Source organism: Eublepharis macularius, chromosome 5 (genome assembly GCF_028583425.1).
Source record: "Eublepharis macularius isolate TG4126 chromosome 5, MPM_Emac_v1.0, whole genome shotgun sequence".
In the NCBI taxonomy this organism is placed as follows: Eukaryota; Metazoa; Chordata; class Lepidosauria; order Squamata; family Eublepharidae; genus Eublepharis; species Eublepharis macularius.
The window spans coordinates 23,801,074-23,820,399 of NC_072794.1; the positions used below are offsets into that span (position 1 = coordinate 23,801,074).

The 19,326-nt window shown below is 42.9% G+C and overlaps 1 protein-coding gene across 3 annotated transcripts in view; it reads left to right on the plus strand.

Moving 5' to 3' along the window:
• Positions 1 to 19,326, plus strand: part of PRRX1 (paired related homeobox 1) — an 80,102-nt gene that overhangs the window by 9,402 nt on the left and 51,374 nt on the right. The window lies entirely within an intron of this gene.

Here is a 19,326-nt window from a genome sequence, read left to right on the forward strand (position 1 = left end):
TGTTTCCATCCCGTTTGCTTCTGAGCTCCGATGAGAAGCGCCTTGGAATGAAAAATGCCAGACCTGATCCGGGCCTGTGTAAATCCCATGGAGTTCAACCGGGCATAATCCGGAGTGAGCGCGCATCAAAGTCTCCCCCAAGCATGCTCCGCTGCTCACTCTGGGTTGGAAAGCAGATGGGCAGAAGACGGCGGCTGCCCCATTGGTGCCAGCTGGGACTTGCCCCTGGACCCGAGCTGGGTTTTCCTCTTTGGCGGGACGGCCCAGAGCTCCGTTCCCGAGTCACACGGCAGGGATGTTGTTGAAAAGCCTGGGAGCAAATTCTAAAGAAATATTTCCCCAAGTGAGGAGAAGATGGCTGGGGAAACAAACAATAATCCCTTTCAGTGGTGAATGAATGAAGATATCGCGCCCCCCCCCAACTCAGCTAAGGACAAAGCCATGTTAGAGATGAGGAGGGGGGCTTGAGGCTGAGATTCGCCCAGTGGAGGGCTTGATGCCCCCCTGAACTGCCAGGAGAGCCCGGCTGGGAATTGCAGCTTCAAGCCGCTGAACTCCCAATCTGGTTGGTCCTGCTGGTCCTATTGGACCGGAGGGATAAGAGATGGTACTGGACTCGCAGGATTTCCGAAAGAAACTCTCCCTTAAAAATCGAAACCAGTTAGATTTACTGCCACGTACACATACACATGGAATATAATTTCCAACTGTATCACCCGCTTTTTTTAAGAGGGGGAGAGCTTAAAAACAATGTTGTTACTATTGTTTCAACTTTGATTATTATCATGACTAATAATTAATATATACTAATAGCGTTCTCCAGCTTTATTTTCAAATCAATAATAAATGTTAATATTATTAATAATAAAAATTTCCTAAACCAGCTGACCAAAACAGGAGGTGATATATTAATATCAATAGCAACGATATCATATTATTAATGGCAATACTACTAGTAGTAATAATAACACCAACAATATTGTACTTATATCAATGATACTACTGCTGACTCTGTCAATATTAACTGTAGTATTTGTGATGAGGGTGATAAATGTAATAAATGGGAGCTTGGCCCCAATCCATCTGTAGTCGCCTGCGCATCTCTGTTCCTTCGAATGGAGCCAGTTTGGTATAGTGGTTAAGAGTGGCAGGACTCTAATCTGGAGAGCCAGGTTTGATTCCCCACTCCTCCACTTGAAGCCAGCTGGGTGACCTTGGGCTAGTCACAGCTCTCTCAGGGCTCTCTCAGCCCCACCTACCTTAGAGGGTGTTTGTTGTAGGGATAATGATAACATACTTTGTAAACCGCTCTGAGTGGGCACTAAGTTGTCCTGAAGGGCGGTATATAAATCTAATGTTATTATTATATTCTAGAGGAGATCCTTTTCGGTGGATCGTGTCCTGCGGTTTATCTGTCAGAACAGTATGGTTGATTGCATTTAACACACGAGTAAAACAGCACGCTCCCCTTCCGGCCAGGTGCGAATCCATCTGAGCCAAAACCAGTTCTGATCCGTTCAGCCCTGAACCCGAAATCTGGGGCAGAGCCCGCAAAGCAAAGAGGGCGACACCGAGTGGGTGGGTGGGTGGGTGGGGAGGTCCCATTACCAACAACGGTTTAGGTGGTGTGATTGGCCAAGTAGCCCGAACCAGTCCTTGTTCCGCTGAGCCCGGACTTCTGTGGGTCCCGATCCATATCAACGCAACCGCTGGCAGAAGAACGCAGAAAAGGGCCGCCTTGACTTGGAAGAAGCCTACTTAAAGTAGATGCAAGCTGGGGGCGAACTGGGAAATGCCACCCCTAGGACGCTTCAGGGTTCTCGAAGCTCGCCAGGTCTGATTTCCTTACTCGTTCTTCGGAAATCTAGTAAAGAGTCCAGTAGCGCCTTTAAGACTAAGCAACTTTATTGTAGCACAAGCTTTCGAGAAGCTTTCGTCAGATGCATCTGTCTTCGAGCATAAGCTTCCGAGAACCATAGCTCTCTTCGTCAGATGCATCTGTCTTCGAGCATAAGCTTCCGAGAACCATAGCTCTCTTCGTCAGATGAATCTCTCTTCAAGCATAAGCTTTCGAGAACCATAGCTCTCTTCCTCAGATGCGGATAAATGTCGGTAGTGTTTAAGGGGCAACCGGACTCCGCTACAGATCAGCAGGAATTATCCCCTCTCGACTCCCATCACAGAAACCAGGAGCATGTCGCCCCTCTTGTTGATTTACTAGCCGAATAGAAGGATTCTCTGTGCCTAGTTGAGATGACCTGGGCTGTGGAAGGAAATCCATCGAGTTCAAGGAAACGTGCCTTCCAGGGGGGAGGCGAACACAGGGTCGCAAGACCCAGTGGACGAGTGCTTTTCATAGAATCATAGAATCACGGGGTTGGAAGGGACCTCGAGGGTCATCTAGTCCAACCCCCTGCAAAATGCAGGAAATTCACAAATACTCCTCCACTCTCTGGAGGAATGAATGAATAATTATAAGGACTTTGAGTTTTGTTAAAGCATATATACATTTATTAAGCATTGTGTTGCGATGAAAAAGGCATACAATATACAATAATCACATGCATTAATGTGGTAAAAACAGTTGAGTATTTTTTCTCTCCCTTGAGGGTTCCTCTTTATTTTTGCCGTGCCCAGAAAATGGCAAAACTCCATCAGGATCCCTGGCCAAACTGACCTGGGGAAAATTGCTACCTGACTCCAAGGTTGCGATCGGCCTTACCCTGGGCATGTAAGAAGAGGCCACGAGAACTAAGCACTACTTTTCCTGCCAAATCTAAACAAGTGTCCCTGGTAGTAAAATTTGGGGACCTAAATTTCTTCTAAACTGGCTCCCTTTCTAAAACGAGAATAAGAGAGGCTGGGAGCCGTTCGAAGCTACTAGCCGCATCGGTTCAGCGGAACCTCCATGTGGCGGTGGTGGAGAGTGCCCTCAGGTCATAGCTGACGTATGGTGACCCCTGCTGGGTTTTTCAAGGCAAGAGGCTAACAGAGGTGGTTTGCCCTTGCCTGCCTCTGCAGCCCTGGTCTTCGTTGGAGGTCTCCCATCCAATTACTGACCAAGGCCAAGGCTTAGTTTCCGAGATCTGACGAGATCAGACTCACCTGCGTTATCTAGGTCAGGGCAGAACCTCCACGTACAGAAACAGTATACCATAGAGTACCATATCCTGAGAAGCAACGGCAGGAGATGGCAGTCACCGACTTTTATTGCTCTGCCTCTGCACTTTTTAGAAGAAAGTGGGGTATAATGATTTGAGTGCTGGATTAGGAACCTGGAGTTGGGGGTTCGAATCCCCGCTCGCCATAAAACGTCCTGGGCGGCCTAAGGCCAGTCACACACTCGCAGCCTAATCAACCTCACGAGGTTGTTGTGACGATTAACTAGAGAAGGGCAAAACCTCTGAAGCTCCTTCAGGAAAGAAAGCAAACGCTTATCTCCTTTTATCATCTTTACAACAGCAGCCCTATGAAGTAGGTTTGGTTGATGTGGGAAGGGGACGAAATAAAAACCACTGGCCTCGCCGTTCCTTTGGCCTGATCCGGAATGGGTTTTCCTTAGAAAAGAGCCAGAGGTTTCCCCTGAACTCCAGTGGAAAGAAAAAGAATCGGGTCGGGGAGAAAAATCAGCTCGATAAACTGTCAGCGTTTTGTCCGAGGAGGAATTCGGAAGCTCAAATTTTTAAAAAGAAACTTTAAGGGATTTTTCAAAAGAGAAACAGATCCAGAAGAATTAACTGTGTTAGTCTGTAGCTGCAAAACAGTAAAAAGTCCAGTAGCACCTTTAAGACTAATCAATTTCACTGAGGCATAAGCTTTCGAGAACCACAGCTCTCTTCGGCTAAGCTGGTTAGCCTTAAAGGTGCTACTGGACTTTTTATTATTTAAAAAGAAAGTCCTGCTTGTCCACACATTCGCTGACTTGATTTTTACCACTTAATCAGTTCGCTGTTAACAAAGGGTGACAACAGATGTTCTCATCCGTGCCTCTTGTGACTCTAAGTAAATCCATCATTTATTTGTTTCTTGGGGAAAGAAGTCTTGCCTTCCCCCTTCGCCATTACCCCTAAAACAGTGGAGGTAAGAGGCCCTCCAGGCCACTGTAGAAACTCTTTCCACCGGAGGGCTTCCCTGTGACCCGGCTCGCACCCAGCGGACTAGCCCCTCTGCCTAGAGCGGAGCCCCCCCTGGAGGAGTCTCGGAGGCGACGGCCGCTCTCGGTAGGAAATCGAATGAAGCCCGGGAACAGGTTCTGAATCCCAGCAAACCTGGTTAGAACCCCGTCTCCGGGCTTCAAGCGGCGGTCTTGCCCCGCTTTACAGCAGCGCCCCCCAAACGCACACTGCTGGAATTCCCATTCATTTCAGCAGATGAACCCCCCCCCCCCACATACACACGACCGAAAATCGGTTGGGCTTCGGATTGGACCTTGCAGTGCAGACCTAAACAGCTATATCCTTCTTAAACCTATTAACTTCAAGGGATTTAGAAAGGTGTTGCTCTGCCTCGGATTGCGCTGCGAGATTTACAACGGTTCTCACAGACGGTTTTGAGGCGCTTTGGAAACGAATCGACTTCTTGCAGGACGTAGCAAATGTATCTTTATCCCCTCCCCGCAATTCTCTGCGTTGCTTATATCAAGAACTGCCTCTAGCCCTGAGTCGGTCAGTGAAGCCTTAGCTTTAAAGAGGGAGCGGTGGGGGACTATCGGGTCCGTCCTTCATGAAAGTAAAATCGCTTCGAGCGCATGAAAAGCGTTTCTGAAACGCGCCTGGAGCATCTGAGAACGATTCAGCCCAAAGCCTCCCATTGGAGGTGATATGGACGCTCCTAAGGTTTTTACTCTGCAGGAAGCAGAAGGGGGATTTTACTGGCGAGTAAACCTATCTAGACATAAAGACAGTCGTTCTCCAGTCTCCTTTCTCTAGAGAAGGTGAGCTTTGGAAAATCATGTTTGTTAATTTTTTTTAAAAAAGTAAGAGTTCTTCTGTCATATTAACAAGGGGAGGCAAGTAAGGAGGAGGCACCGTCCGTAACACATTTCCTAGCAAGTAATCCTACTGACTGCAGTGGGGTCCTTAGATCACAGTCTTAATGGGTGCACTGATAAAAAAGGAGGCTGCCCTTCTGTGAACACCAGTCTTGGAAGTAAACCTCATTGATTTCGGCTAAAGGCAAGGTCGTCTTAGGGAAGAATCTTGAGCAGGTCTACTTGGAAGCAAGTCCCATTGTATGCACTGGGGCTCGCTTCCAGGAAAGTGTTATGTGGGGGTTGCAAGGAGACAGGAGTCTTGTTTAAACAGGAGCCCTGTGGCGCCTTGAAAACCAACTGGCCTAAGTGTTGCGGCCAGAACTCACTTCGTCAGATGTCCAAAGTGTACATTCACAGCAGAGGTATTTATGCCTAAAGTTACAAGCAACCGAAAGGCGGCAGCTGAGCGATGTTAGAGACCAGTCAGAAAGTATAACCAGTCCAAAAGGAATCAGGGCACTCAGCGTGTATGTAACTCCTAACCGTAGCAATAACGTTGTCAGATCTAATCAGGCAGGGAAAGCGCAGTGGAACACTGGGTCAGAAAAACGGATTTAAGGTCTGTAAAGGGCCTTAAGGTGTTTGATTTTGCATGTAGAGGGCCCTCATGAGGAAGACATTTAAATTGCTATGAATATTTTTTTAAAAGCAGGGTTATAAGACTCTGAAATGCAGAAAATTGAGGGAGAGCTGTGAAAGTCCGATGTGATCAAGAAAATGCAGAGGCCATTCCCAAATGTCCTGTAATTCACAACGTGGGTTTGCTAAGCTAGTTAGCTCTGAGGAGTCCTGGGTATAAGAAGATTGCCAGTGGGGCTGGATGAAAATGCCCTGTCCCTTTAATACAAGGTTAGCAAATGCAAATAGGAGCCTGAAGCCTAAAGGACATCCCATTAAGCCTCTGTTAAAAGGGGCCAGGACATTTTTCTCCACATCTGTTGGGCAACCCTATTTGAGAGATGGCCACCTGAGGCACATTTAACTGGGAGTAAGTCCCATTGAATAGGATGGAGCTTACGTTTGAGTAAACATGCGTAGGATTGCCTGTGTGTCCCCTTTTGCATAGGCTGCACTTAATATCCGGTAGATCAAGATCAGACAGGGTAGCATTCCTATTGGAGAATCACGTCTGCTGCTTTCCTGGTGAAAATCAGAAAGGCTGCGCTTCAACAAGGGATCCTGGAATGGTTCAATCAGTGTGTAGGTTAGTGTGACCGTGTGTCTGCCCTGGCCATGGATTGCAAAAATAAAAGGATTTGATTCCAAGACAAATTATTTGCAATTATTCAGAATATTTAGTGCAACATGTTTCCGCAGGAATTTATGTTAGAGCTTTGCGGTGTATTATTGTTACTATTTAATCTTTAAGGGGCTGTCCAGCTGAAAATTAGCTGTCCTTTTTGATAACTACACACTGTGACATGATAGGTTTTTATTCTTCTAAAAAACGGCCCAGCGTATTCTAAACTCCAAAATATTCTATACCTTTAAATCTTTACATGCAAACTTTACGTGCAAGTTGATATTGCCATTCCTCAAATACCTTCCCCCCAAGAAAAGGTATTTGGTGACCTTGACTGAGCAGAAAGGCAGAATATAAACATTGTAAATAAATATATATGAAAGAAAAGTAAGATCCAATCCATTAGAGAGCTGGAATGGATTTGCTTCTAAAAATTCTGCCCAGCAAGCCCCTCTGTGTTGCCAATGGATACTCTTTGTATATTTGCATATTTAAGGCATATTAGACACTGTTTGACATTTGCTGTTCTTTGATGTCGGATTTCAGAATTTGAAATGTTACTTTGATTTTAATATACTGTGCATGGTGCAGCCGAAGTCAAGGCAGCTGACTTCAGATGAGTTTAGTGGAATGCAAAATGGCTTAATTTCCTTTATATTCAATGGCATTTGACAGCTGACAGGCAGTAGTCATGACTATTTAACTGTAACTGATGGCAGGCATGATAGCTGACATGCAATAGTACTTAGTTATTTGGTAGTTGTCAAGGCGACTCTACTTCCAGATTAATGGAATTAGATAATGGGGCTGGAATTTCTTGGCTGGGGGAGCAAAATGCATGTTTGCCTCAGATTATCAACATGAATCTATCCCTGTGATGAAAGGGGACTGTATTTTCTCCCCAGAACTCCCACAGTGTACATGCAAGCCAGAGTGAAACACTTTGGCACTCTATTTATTTCATTGGGAGAGGGAGAAACTTTGCTTAGGATCACACTATTAAGCATTTGGGTTAACACACTGTAATCCCAAGAAGATTTTCCTGGGAGTAAGCCACATTTAATACAACTGCCTAGGAATCTGAGTAGACTAGTTTAGGATTGGTCACTTAAGTCTTCTAATGAGAAAGAAAAGTGTTTAACTTTGGATGAATCATGCCCATAATGTTTGGCTGTTTTTCTAAGCCCAGTGACTGATGTGAGAGAACTCTACACCTGTCCAGTTTTTCTACTGGCCTCTTGGGTTTCAAATCTTTGCATTCTTAAAAATTTCCAACAGGAACGTTTGCCTCTTGTGCAGCCATTTTAGCCATTACTCCTTCCTTATTAATTTTTAAAATAAACCTACATATCTGATACGTCTTTATTTTTTCTGCTCTTCTTCATCTCGTTCATGTGACCGTAATAGGTAAGGATTAGCCTTTATATATTGCATCCTGAGTGATCACTTCATATAGCAATGGGCTGGATCCAGACTTTGTGCTATCTTAAACAGGGTTATACCATTCTAAGCTCATTGACTTCAGCTGACTTAGAAGAGAGCAACTCGGCAAATTTTCCATCAGCAGAATAGAACTTCTTTGCTCCCCATTTCCAGCCCTCAGATCTCCCCAAAATGTTGCTTCTGGGGGACCTCCCAGGAACCGAATGAGGAATCAATCAAGGAATCTGCAAGGGGAGGGGGAAATGGTGGAAATTCATGGAAAATTCACTTTGGATTCAACCCAGTGTCTCTGCCTTTCTTACATCAACCTGTAAAACAGATCAGTGTTACTATGTAAGTATTGCAGATTTGGGCCTGCGAGGGAACGAGAGTTCATGGCGAAAGTGAAATTTGAAGCAGTCAGGGACTTGCTGATTCATATCCCATCCGTTAGCTGCTATGCTACTCTTGCTTTTAAGTGTGAGGGAGTGTATTACTAAAAACGGAGTCCTTCATTTGCAATGAAATGTACAGAGTTACCCTGATCTAACCCACTGAAGTCAAGAGGGATTAGACTGGAGTTCCTCTGCCCAGGATTTCATTACAAATCCATGAAGACCAACTCAATCTGGTTTTGGATTGGCACAACAGTTTATTTTAACCCAAATCAAAAGGCTTGAGCACCTTAGATTTACAAAGCTGACAGTTTAGACAAGGGGCATAGGGTGGGATTAGTAAACATGAAAGTCAAACTGAGTGTAATTGCTCGGACTAAGTAGATTGAGATAAAATACTCGGCAACAGGAGATCTCTTTATATGAAAGAATTAAATGGGGTTGAGGAACTTGATCATAAGACTTTTAAAATGACTTGTCACTTTTGTGAGCAGGAAGACTACAGATCTGTACTGTATTGAATTTTAATACCGTGCATAAATTAATGTATGGAATACGCTGCCATGAGATGTGGTGGTGGTAGGTGCTGTCAAGTCATAGCTGACTTACAGAGACCCCTGCTGGGGTTTCAGGGCAAGAGGCGAACAGAGGTGGCTTGCCATTACCTGAACTCTGCATAGAGACCCTGGACTTCCTTGGAGGTCTTCCATCCAATTGCTAACCGAGTCTGATCCTATTTAGCTTCTGAGATCTAAAGAGATGTGATAACGGCCTTTAAACCGATTAAATGAATTGATGGAGGTAGACCAATAGGTGACTCTAAGCTGTGACCATGAGCTCTTCATGTAAAGAAGCTGCACATTGATGCTGAGAACAATAGGGGGGTGACCATTATTACAAGGCCCCCCTTGAGAGTTCTTGGAAACAGAATACCATTTCTGAACTGGAAAGGCAATTTGTACGTTATTACAGTACTTTAGAAATATCGTGGGATTTTTATTTGTTTGTTTAATGAACACATAGGCAACTTTATTAACGTATTTTGTCAGGATGAACAAGTTCCAGTGGAATTGTATCAGAATAAGGTTAGTCAATACTGTACACGTAGTGGATTTTCCATAGAGCAGTAACAATATATTGGAAAATGGCTTTCCTCTGCTCTAGTGAATAAGCAAACTTACTATACTATCTATCTATCTATCTATCTATCTATCTATCTATCTATCTATCTATCTATCTATCTATCTATCTATCTATCTATCTACCTACCTACCTACCTACCTACCTACCTACCTACCTACCTACCTACCTACCTACCTACCTACCTACCTACCTACCTACCTTACTTGGTATCATGTCCCTGATGTTTAATTATTGCCCCTATATATTTTACCACAGAAAAATATCCACTATACTATACTATACTATACTATACTATACTATACTATACTATACTATACTATACTATACTATACTATACTATACTATACTATACTATGATACAGTTTTTAAAACATATATGTCTATCTGGATATTTTCCTCATATATATCCTTACCTGAAAATTTTGAGGAGGATGTTTTTTCCTGTTCTATCATTGTATGAACTCACCTCAGGATAATAGTATCTAATTTCCACATAGCTTGTCACCCAAACCCTTTCTTATTCTTTGAACTCTTCCCATTTTTCTTTCTGAATCTACCATCTGAAGAATGGCTTTAAAAAGAAATTTTCAAGGACTCCTAACAACATAACGTAACCTTACTATGGATCCATAGTAAATCGATGGCATGTTGTTAGGAGTCCTTGAAAATGATAGAAAACAATTTTTACTATTTGGTATTAAGGATAAATACGTTTTGTAAAAACCTCCTTACAAGTTCCTACTGCAAATTATACTAGGAAGTTCCCCCCAACCTCCATTCCTCTTTCACAACTAACTCCTGAGCTGCTTAGTGGACAGAAATGGAATATTTATACCATTTATCTTTGTGGCTTTATGCATCTTAGTCAGTGAAAGTTTAGGGCCAGGTTTCCTCCTTTCATAAAATCATAGTGATCTTATTTTGTAATGCTTAAATATTTCTTTGAATAGCTGGGCGGCAATGTAAAGAAGGCAAGGGGTGTTTTGTGTGTTTGTGTGTTTGTGTACTGTCAGAACACTGTTGTTTATTGTTGGTCCCATTGCTAACCAGCCAAGCCACTTTTCTCAGTGAACATTACAATAGTTCTTGTTAGTGGAGAGATAATGGTTAATTGTAGCATTGTTCCTTACTTACTCCTCTATGTCTGTAGGGGGTATTGACCATCGACCCCCCCATATATGAGCGACCACGCATGGTTAAGTCGCACCTCTACCTCCATCAGATGTTATATGGTTTTTATATGGTGAGCAGGTGTTTAATAAGGAAGTGTTAATTTGTTGTGATTTTATCTTGTATATTTTATCTTCTGTTGTAACCTGCCCTGAGCCCGCTTGCGGGGAGGGCAGGAAATAATAATAATAATAATAATAATAATAATAATAATAATAATAATAATAATAAAAGCTTTATCAAAAAGTAATGGATGATTTTTTTTTACTTTATTTGCACCCTGCCTTTCTCCCCAAGGGGGCCCTTAGCAAACTGAATTATCAGAATGTAATTCCATGAATGTAAATTCCGGCATTTGGATAATTATGATTTCACAAAACATGGTTAATAAACCTGGGTACAATTCAGATGAAATTCAAGTCACTATGGGAGGGAAGTGCTTGCCTCCTGTGACATTTCCATTCATTTCAATGGAGCAGATGCAGAATAACCTGTGGATTGGGCTTTTAATTTTTGGAAAGAATCAGATCCAAAATGTCTGTCAGGTTCCTCTTTTCTGAAGGAATTCTTTCCCGTTTGTACATTTTTGCCTTGTGGTAAGAAAAAAAATAGCAGGCTGTGGACGCCACTCCACCATTCTTTAGGATAGTTAAATATTTATTCATTTTTTAATTTATAGTCCACCTTTCTCACTGATTCTCAAGGAGGATTACACAGTGTAAGTCAATGCAAGCAATAGGATGAACTATTTAATAAGCCAAGTACTAGGAATAGGATAAATCTGAAACAAGCATAGAATATTTGACAGGATACAGAATACCAGTTCAGTGCAGCAAAGGGTATTGCATCAGCGGAAAATAATGCAGTGACAAGACATGCAGTAAACAGATCGATAATACTTCCAATACACAGTGGTATAGTCCACACATTCCCTTCCCTTTTATAACTGACTTTTTGAACCATTCCGTTACAGAGTAATCCCCATTATCGTTACAGAAATTTGCAGAATGACAGAAGTGCCTATTTCTAACGTTTCCCTGTTTTTTTAAATAGCATAAAGCATATTTCATCTTTGTTATTTAAAAATAAATCTGTATAATGACAAAATACCTGTTAGCACACAGGGATTTGGGAGATAAGCCCAAACCTACATTTTTTTTGGTCTACGCAACTTGACAGATTGCATTTCACAAGGATCAGCAGTCTGTCATCGGCCCCGAATTTTCATTCTAGACAGTGTAATTTAATGAAGTATGAAAACCTGATTGAAGCCCATGGGAAAGTCCTTTTTTTCCCTTTCAAAGTTGAATTGTGCAGCCGTTGCTTAGTCGACAAACTAGGTCTTTGCTTTCTGTTGAATTGCATAGTAGTTCCAGAGGCAGCTGTTTAAAGAGTAGAAGTTAAACAGCAAAGGGGAGCTAGTTTCTCTTTTTAGTTGTTTTAGAGTTTATTTTATATTATGTATTTATTAAAACATTTTAACCCCCAATTTCCTTGTAATTCAAGGTGGCTTACAATAATAGATTAAACACAGTTAAAATCAAAATAAAATAACAACCCTCACCTTAAAAGGGGCCTGTCCAAATCTTTAGGCAGATTTGTTATTGTTCTTTATATTCTGTTGAAAAGTACTTGAAGGCATTATATTTATTACCAACAATAGTGCCTGGGTGAACATTCCTGGAGCAAGTGGGGCTAAATAGCCTCTTGCATTGCTGGCAGCACTGCAAGGACTGATTTGGGCAGAGACAGTATTGACAAGGGCATGTATCCTACCAGAATTCTTAGCAAAACCGGAAACCATAAGTGGTTCTTCCACCAGAGGAAGAACCTCTTAAGATGGAAGAAGACTCCTCGGGCTGGGGGAAGATGTTGAACATTGCTGAGCAGAGTGGTACTTGCTCAATCACCTCTGAAAAATACAAAAGGTTACTGGGGAGGCAGGAGGGGAGGGAGGGGGGGATAAAAGGAAATTTAAAATAAAAGGTAGATCCTGAACTCGGGTTATGGACCCTAAACCGTTTGAGCTGGAGAACATGGAAGTATGACTATGGATTAAATAGATTACAGAAGTCATAGATCCAGAGGAGTTAGCCGTGTTAGTCTGTAGTAGCAAAATCAGAGTCCAGTAGCACCTTTAAGACTAACCAACTTTACTGTAGCATAAGCTTTTGAGAATCACAGTTCTCTTTGTCAGATGCATCTGATGAAGAGAACTGTGATTCTCGAAAGCTTATGCTACAATAAAGTTGGTTAGTCTTAAAGGTGCTACTGGACTCTTTTTGGTAGATTACAGAAGAGCGCTCAGAAGTATGAAATCGTGGGCATTTGTTTTTCAAGCCTGTTTTATGGAAAGTAGCATAGCCATCTGATCTAGGATCCTGGTGGTATACTCTGGTAAAATCTTTAGCCTTGACTTACCTTTGGGCAGTACACATGTTATTGTGGATACCTGGAAGAATGTCCACAAATTCAATGGATTTTGATGACCCTTAAATAATGTTTGTGAATATCCAATAACTCCACCATCCTGTGCTGATGACACCGAAACCTGATTGTTGGCATTTGCTTGAATATATATTTGTTGACTATTTCCAAGACTCATCAGGATTTGTACACACATACAAATTCACCAGATTGTGGACAATCAGTTTGATATATACTCTAACCATGATGCAAAACCATTAACAGGATTATTCACTTGCTACAGATTGTACTCTTCTGATATGTGTGAGCTCCGAGTGATTGTCATTTCCTATCTGTTAAAAAGCTGACGTGAGTGTGCATTCCTCATTTGCCTGAGAGGTGGGAAGCTACAGGCAATGTTACCTGGTTTGATTTCCTTTGGAAGAGAGAACGCTAGAGTCTGTAAATGATTTATTTGTGAGCAGAGCATATTAGAAGCAAATCGGCACTCCTCGCAGCAGGTAGTGCTTCCAGATTTCCCGAAGGCAACTTGTGCTGTCTAAGGCTTGTCCCTCTGTTACCAGCTGACTCTGGCTAGAATTCTCACCTCTTTCCTTTTCCTCTTTCTTCTTCTGCATCTATTTAATCAAGACAGACTTTGTTTGATTCTCTCGGTTCCCCTTCTCCAAGCTCTGATGGGTATTATATGCCCAAAGTTTAGGAGAGATTTTGAGCAATCAGAAGAACATCTCCTGTCATTTGTTGTCATTGCTGAAATATGAACAGATCACCATTAACCAGAAGTCTAACAAAGGGATAGTCAGGCAGCAACCGTAATATTATAATATTTGCTACTTGGGTGCACTGGCCATGAAAGTGACAGGGAAAGTCCTTGGTGGGCCACTGCTAGCCAGGAGCAAAGACCCCAGTAGTTCTGCCAGTACTGCAGAAACCACATCTCAGACCTGGCTAGTGATACCAGTAGTGGGTGTCTGTTCACCTGTTGCCTTGTTATGCAGGGGCCACCAAGGGGTGAGCTGATACCTATTGTCAGTACTGCTGGCCAAGTCTGAGCTAAGTTGTTAGTCTTTTAAGGTGCAAGTGGACTTGTTCTGCTCCTGGGCCACTGGAATTTCCAAGACTGCCCCTGTCCTGCTGCATAACTGAAGCGAATGGCTGCAAAATTTAGGTTGTGGTTACTGAATGCTTCACAGAGGGACCCCCTGTTAGAGCTTTATTGGTGTTCGGGACTAATAAACAATGTCCACGTATTTAGCACAGCTTTCATTGCCTTCCTCTTTAGGGGCCGTTCACAACATCACAGCAAATCCATTGTGAAAAAGTCCCAGGTCAGAGCAAGCGAGCTCCCGTCTGGGAATGGCAGGTCATACCCTTTTGGCCTCCAGCCCTGGCACAAAGACTATTTACTTAGTGTTGGGCCGGGAAGATGGGGGTTATTATGGGAATTAGTGAGCAACCCTCTCTCAGGGAGTGGTGACAGAGCAGTTCCTTGGTCTCTGTGGTTTCCCATGTTTGTGCCGAGACCTGGGATCTGCTTTCCCCCTTACCATGCTGATTGTACAGATCTTCGCCTGCGAGTGCTCTCTCCAGCAAAACCTCAGAGCCGCTTTCCCAGCATGGAATATTTTTCTTTCCCTTCTGGACACGGCTGAGGCTGCAATGTGGCATGAAGTCAGGCGCCCGGGAGGCTCTGGGGCTTGTATGATGTCATCACAGCACACAAGAAAGCTCTAGGGGCAAAGGGAGACTGGGAAAGAATGGAACTGTGATGCAGGGAGGAGGATTGAACTCTTCCCCCATCCATACAATTTTTTCAACCTTACACGGTCTCTCCAGAGGTAATATTTGGTGGCAACATACATTGCCTTTATGCTTTTTCCAGTGTGGCAAATATCGATTGGAGGATTTGGGAGACCAACGTGGGGAAAGAGTTAAACTCCCTTTCCCACCCATGATGTGATCCAAATTGCTGCTATTTTTTAATGCTCTGGATTTCTGAACACGGAATTACCTTGATAAACTGGCTGTTTTTACTGCTGTTTCTGTTTTATTGCTTATCTTTGTTTTAAACTTATTGTTTTAATAGCGTTTTAAAGTTACACTTTATTGATATTATTTTAGTTACACTATAAGCTATCTTGAGGACTTAGGTTAAAAAGAAGGTACAAGATTTTACATATAAATACTAGACATTAGAGAGGTTTGCCCGTGTTTCTTTTGTCCAACTCAATCTGTTCAACAGAGCAATTCATTTTTCAGCGGGTATGTGTAGAGTTTATTATGGTTGTCCGTGCTATGCTCTATTTATTTCAGCATTTTTATTCTGCTTTTTGTCCCTTGTGGGGATATGATGTGGTTTACAAGATATGGGGAAAAAAAGATTTTTGGAAACATAATTTAGATAATCAAATAGAATCAGATTTTCACTTATAAATTTAAAATATCCAGTGAAACCATTGGAAGGATGCAAGCAGATAATAATTTAATAGGGATACAGTTGCTTCATAATGTAGGCCAATTTAATAATGTAGTTCTTAGGGCTGCCAACTTGAGATTGGGGAATTCCTGGAGATTTGGGGGTAGAGCTGAGGGAGGGCAGGGTTGGAGGGGGAATAATGTCAAAGCTGCCATTTTCTCCAGGGGAATCGATTGCCCTAATCTGGAGATCATTTATAATTCCTGGAAGCTCTCCAGGCCCCACCTGGAGGTTGGCAACCCTAACCTGCACTGTGAATTGCAAACTAGATAATATAATAATTTCTAGCAGGTGGCACTTGCACTGTGTTACAGAACCATTTATTTATTAATGAAAATGCTTAGGTGTTGTGGCACAATAGTTTTCTTGAATGCTCTGCAAAATTCCGGGAAACCCTATTATGTATTCCATCATGCATCAGCTAGCAGTAAATGGAGCTTATTTTATTGAGTTTTACCTAGCCCTACTGCACTTAGGCAGAAAGCCGCAGATGCAAAATAAGGCAAATTTTAATCTGCAAGAAAGTCACTCTTATAGCTGCTGACAGGGGAGCTTTTAAACTAAAACTCCAATCAAGCCCATGCCATGTACCTTCAGACAGGAATTGCATATTATCACACCCTCTTATTGGCTGGTGCCCCCCCCCCCCCACCACTTGCACAGGACCCTACAAATACAGCATCAGGTCTGTGCTAGAGTGCCACTCTCCCAGTGAAGCCTGGATGTCTCTTTGCATTACAACTGGTCTCCAGATGACAGAGATCAGTTCCCCTGGACGAAATGACTCCTTTGGAGGTGGACTCTATGGCCTCATATCCTGCTGAAGTCCCATCCCAAATTCCACCCTCCCCAGGCCATCCCCCCCAAATCTCCAGGAATTTCCCAGTCTGGAGTTGGCAACCATAGCATTTGCAGTATAAAAGACTACAACTGCAGAGGGGGAGGGAGAAGTTACAGGAGTTCCTTCCACCTCTGAGCTCACCTGATTGTTCTTCCCTTTCTCCGCCTGGAGGGCAGGGACTATAATTCTACTCAATTTGCCAGTTCTGTGACAAAAGTCACACTCTTTCCCATGGTTTCTGCTACAGCCTGGCACTAATAGATTATTATATGCCTGTTGGCCCCTGCCTCTACCTTCTTGAGTGGCACACATTCTTGAATCATGTCTACCTTTGAAAGCAGTCCAAAAACTTCAGCTTGTCCAAAGCTCAGCATCCAGGCTATTGTCAGGGGCAGGATACTGGGGTAGTATCACTCCAGTGCTGAAAGATCTGCCAGTAAGATGTGCCTCACAAGCCCTCCTGTCTTTGTCCTTCCTTCAGAGGTGAGGCAGGTGGCAACCAGAGACTGGGCTTTTTCAGTAGTGGCACCTTCCCCTTGAGGCTTGCCTGGCACTTAACATTACTTTCTTTTAGGTGCCAGACCAGAATGCATCTGTTTGCCCTGACTTTTAATTAAGGGGTTGACTTCTTAGCACCATTTCAGTGTGTTTTTAGTCTGTAAACTGCCCAGTGAGTGGACTATGTTTTTATCCTGTAGTTGGATTTTTAATGCTGGCTTTTAATTAATAATTTTTAGTGTTTTGTTTCAATTACTTTTTATTTTGTAAGCATCCTCAGGCAGGTTCCCTGGAGAGGAGGCATAAAATTGTTTTAAAATAAAGAAAGTGAAATAGCCAACTTTTCTTTATGGATCAAGGCAGCTTTTAAATTACAGTTTAAAACAGCACCATTTTAAATGCACACAATAATTTGGAGTTTTATTGTGTGCATTTAAAATGGTGCTGTTTTAAACTGTAATTTATCCCTGCATAACTTAAACTGTAACTTCATCCCTGCATAAAATAGAGGGGTAGTCTGGTGTGTTGGGCTAGGATCTGGGATACCCAGGTTCAAATCCCCACTCTGCCATCAAAGCTGCCTGGGTGACCTTGGGCCAGTTTCATACTCCCATCATAACCTACCTGTGAGTATCAAATGGAGGAGAGGCGAATGATGCAACTTAAGTTGAGTCCCCATTGGGGGTACAAATGGGGGTACCCCCCACTGAGGGTAGAAATGAAATAAATAAATGGAATATAAAATGCCTGCAGTCTTTATTTTATGCATATTAACATATGGAAGCCAGAATTCTGGACAGTCAGGTCCAGAACTTTTTTGCTGGTGGAAAATGGAGGAGGGGGTCCTCTTTGACCACTCCAAAAAGGGTCCCAAACCATGAGACAAAAGCCATTTGGATGGAGGCTGTAGTAAGGAAGGGAATTTGGTGGCAATGAGTGAAAAAGCTGGTTGTATCCAATCCTGCATGTAAATGTTTCAAGCAAATGAATAACCCTACACTTTATTAAAAATCTTTTTGCATCCAATTAAATTATTTTAAAGTAAAAATGGCTTTGGGGATAGTGAGGTGAAGAGTGATTTGTGGGACCAGTGATGTAACGGATACTAGCCAATGCAACCTACAACATGCAAACTGACCTTTACCTCCTTCTGGAAGGTCAAATCAAGGTTTCCCTAATTACTTGCATGTCTGGGACCTCAAGTCTTAGCTGACTTATGGTGACCCCTGGTGGAGTTTTCATGGCAAAAGACTAACAAAGGTGGTTTGCCATTGCCTGCCTCTGTAATCCTGGTCTTCGTTGGAGGTCTCCCATCCAATTACTAATCAAGGCCAACCCTGCTTAGCTTCTGAGATCTGACGAGATCAGGTTCACCTGGGCTATCCAGGTCAGAGCCTTTTTTCTTGTGGTGCGCTAATCATTTGTGAAACCAGCTTTAACAGCCTCTGTACAGCAGGGCAAGAAAAAATGCAAAACTGTTTGTTCTGAGGACACTCTTGCTGGTCTGAAAATGTTTAAATGTTTTGTTCTACAGAACATGTTTTAAATCAGGATAAAAGATGCACGAGATAGGAAAAAGGAAACCATGCATCGTTTGCGAATTACCCCAGTTTTCAGGACTATCTCAAGACTACAAAAAAACGTTAAGAAGCGGCAGCACAAACTTATTTTCTTCCAGTAGCAAGGTGCTGTAATGCTTTAACAATCAGCCTCACACACAGAGTGACAGATCGGCTGGTATTAAGATTTCATTCTCACACCTTGTTTCCCTGCTCTTTGCGTTTCTGAACAGTTTACAGACCAATTAGGCTGACATTTCCCAGACCCACTTGTCTGGTTAAAGGTGAATATTTGGGGAAAGACTGAGCGAAAACAGTATCAGGATTTTGGAGTGAGAGGAAAGTGGGAGAAAATCCACCACTTCTCTGCGAACTGACAAGTTCTGAAAAAGAGAACCTGGCTGGGGCTTGGATCTTCTCTGATGTCACCAAATGAACATTATGGGACCAAGCAGGATCCTCTCAGGGAAATAAAAGTGGCAGCACATAGGGAAACAATGTGATTGTGCGCGTGCGTGTGAGAAAGAGAGTTTGGGGCAAGGCTTTTAAACGGGGCAGATCAGAGAACGGGCGCCCATCTGTTTTCTCTTGTTTCTTTCTAATGCCAGGCTATCTAATGCAGAACTGACTCTCCTTATCTTTTCTATATGATAGAACCTTGTAGAAATGGTTTGTTTTGGTTTCTGCTGCTAATTGGCCTGAAAAGATAGAAAACTCTCCTCAAGGATACATTAGAGGAAATGGAGAGGAGGTGTGGAAGAAGCTAGGTCAAAACCCTTGGGGAGGGTCTTCCCCTCTTGAGGATATTCCACGTCCCTTCCTTGAATGTTCCGCTTTCATTAAGGGGGGAAAAAAGTCTCCCGTCTTTGACACAAGAAGTTATAAGGGAGAATGCACAGCAGTCCCCGCTTAGAAGATATTTTGGCTGGAGCTTCCAGCATTCTAGACAATGGCTTGGATCCACTGGAATGTTTTTGTGGACGGAACAATATTTGTCCGGGGAATGTGGCTTTCCTACTACAGCGACACAAAATGCTCCCCGACCCATGATGCTCCAGTTTGGGGGGGGGACCTTTGGGGCTGCAGTGGGGGGGGTGCAAGAAAGTCATGCTCAGGCCCC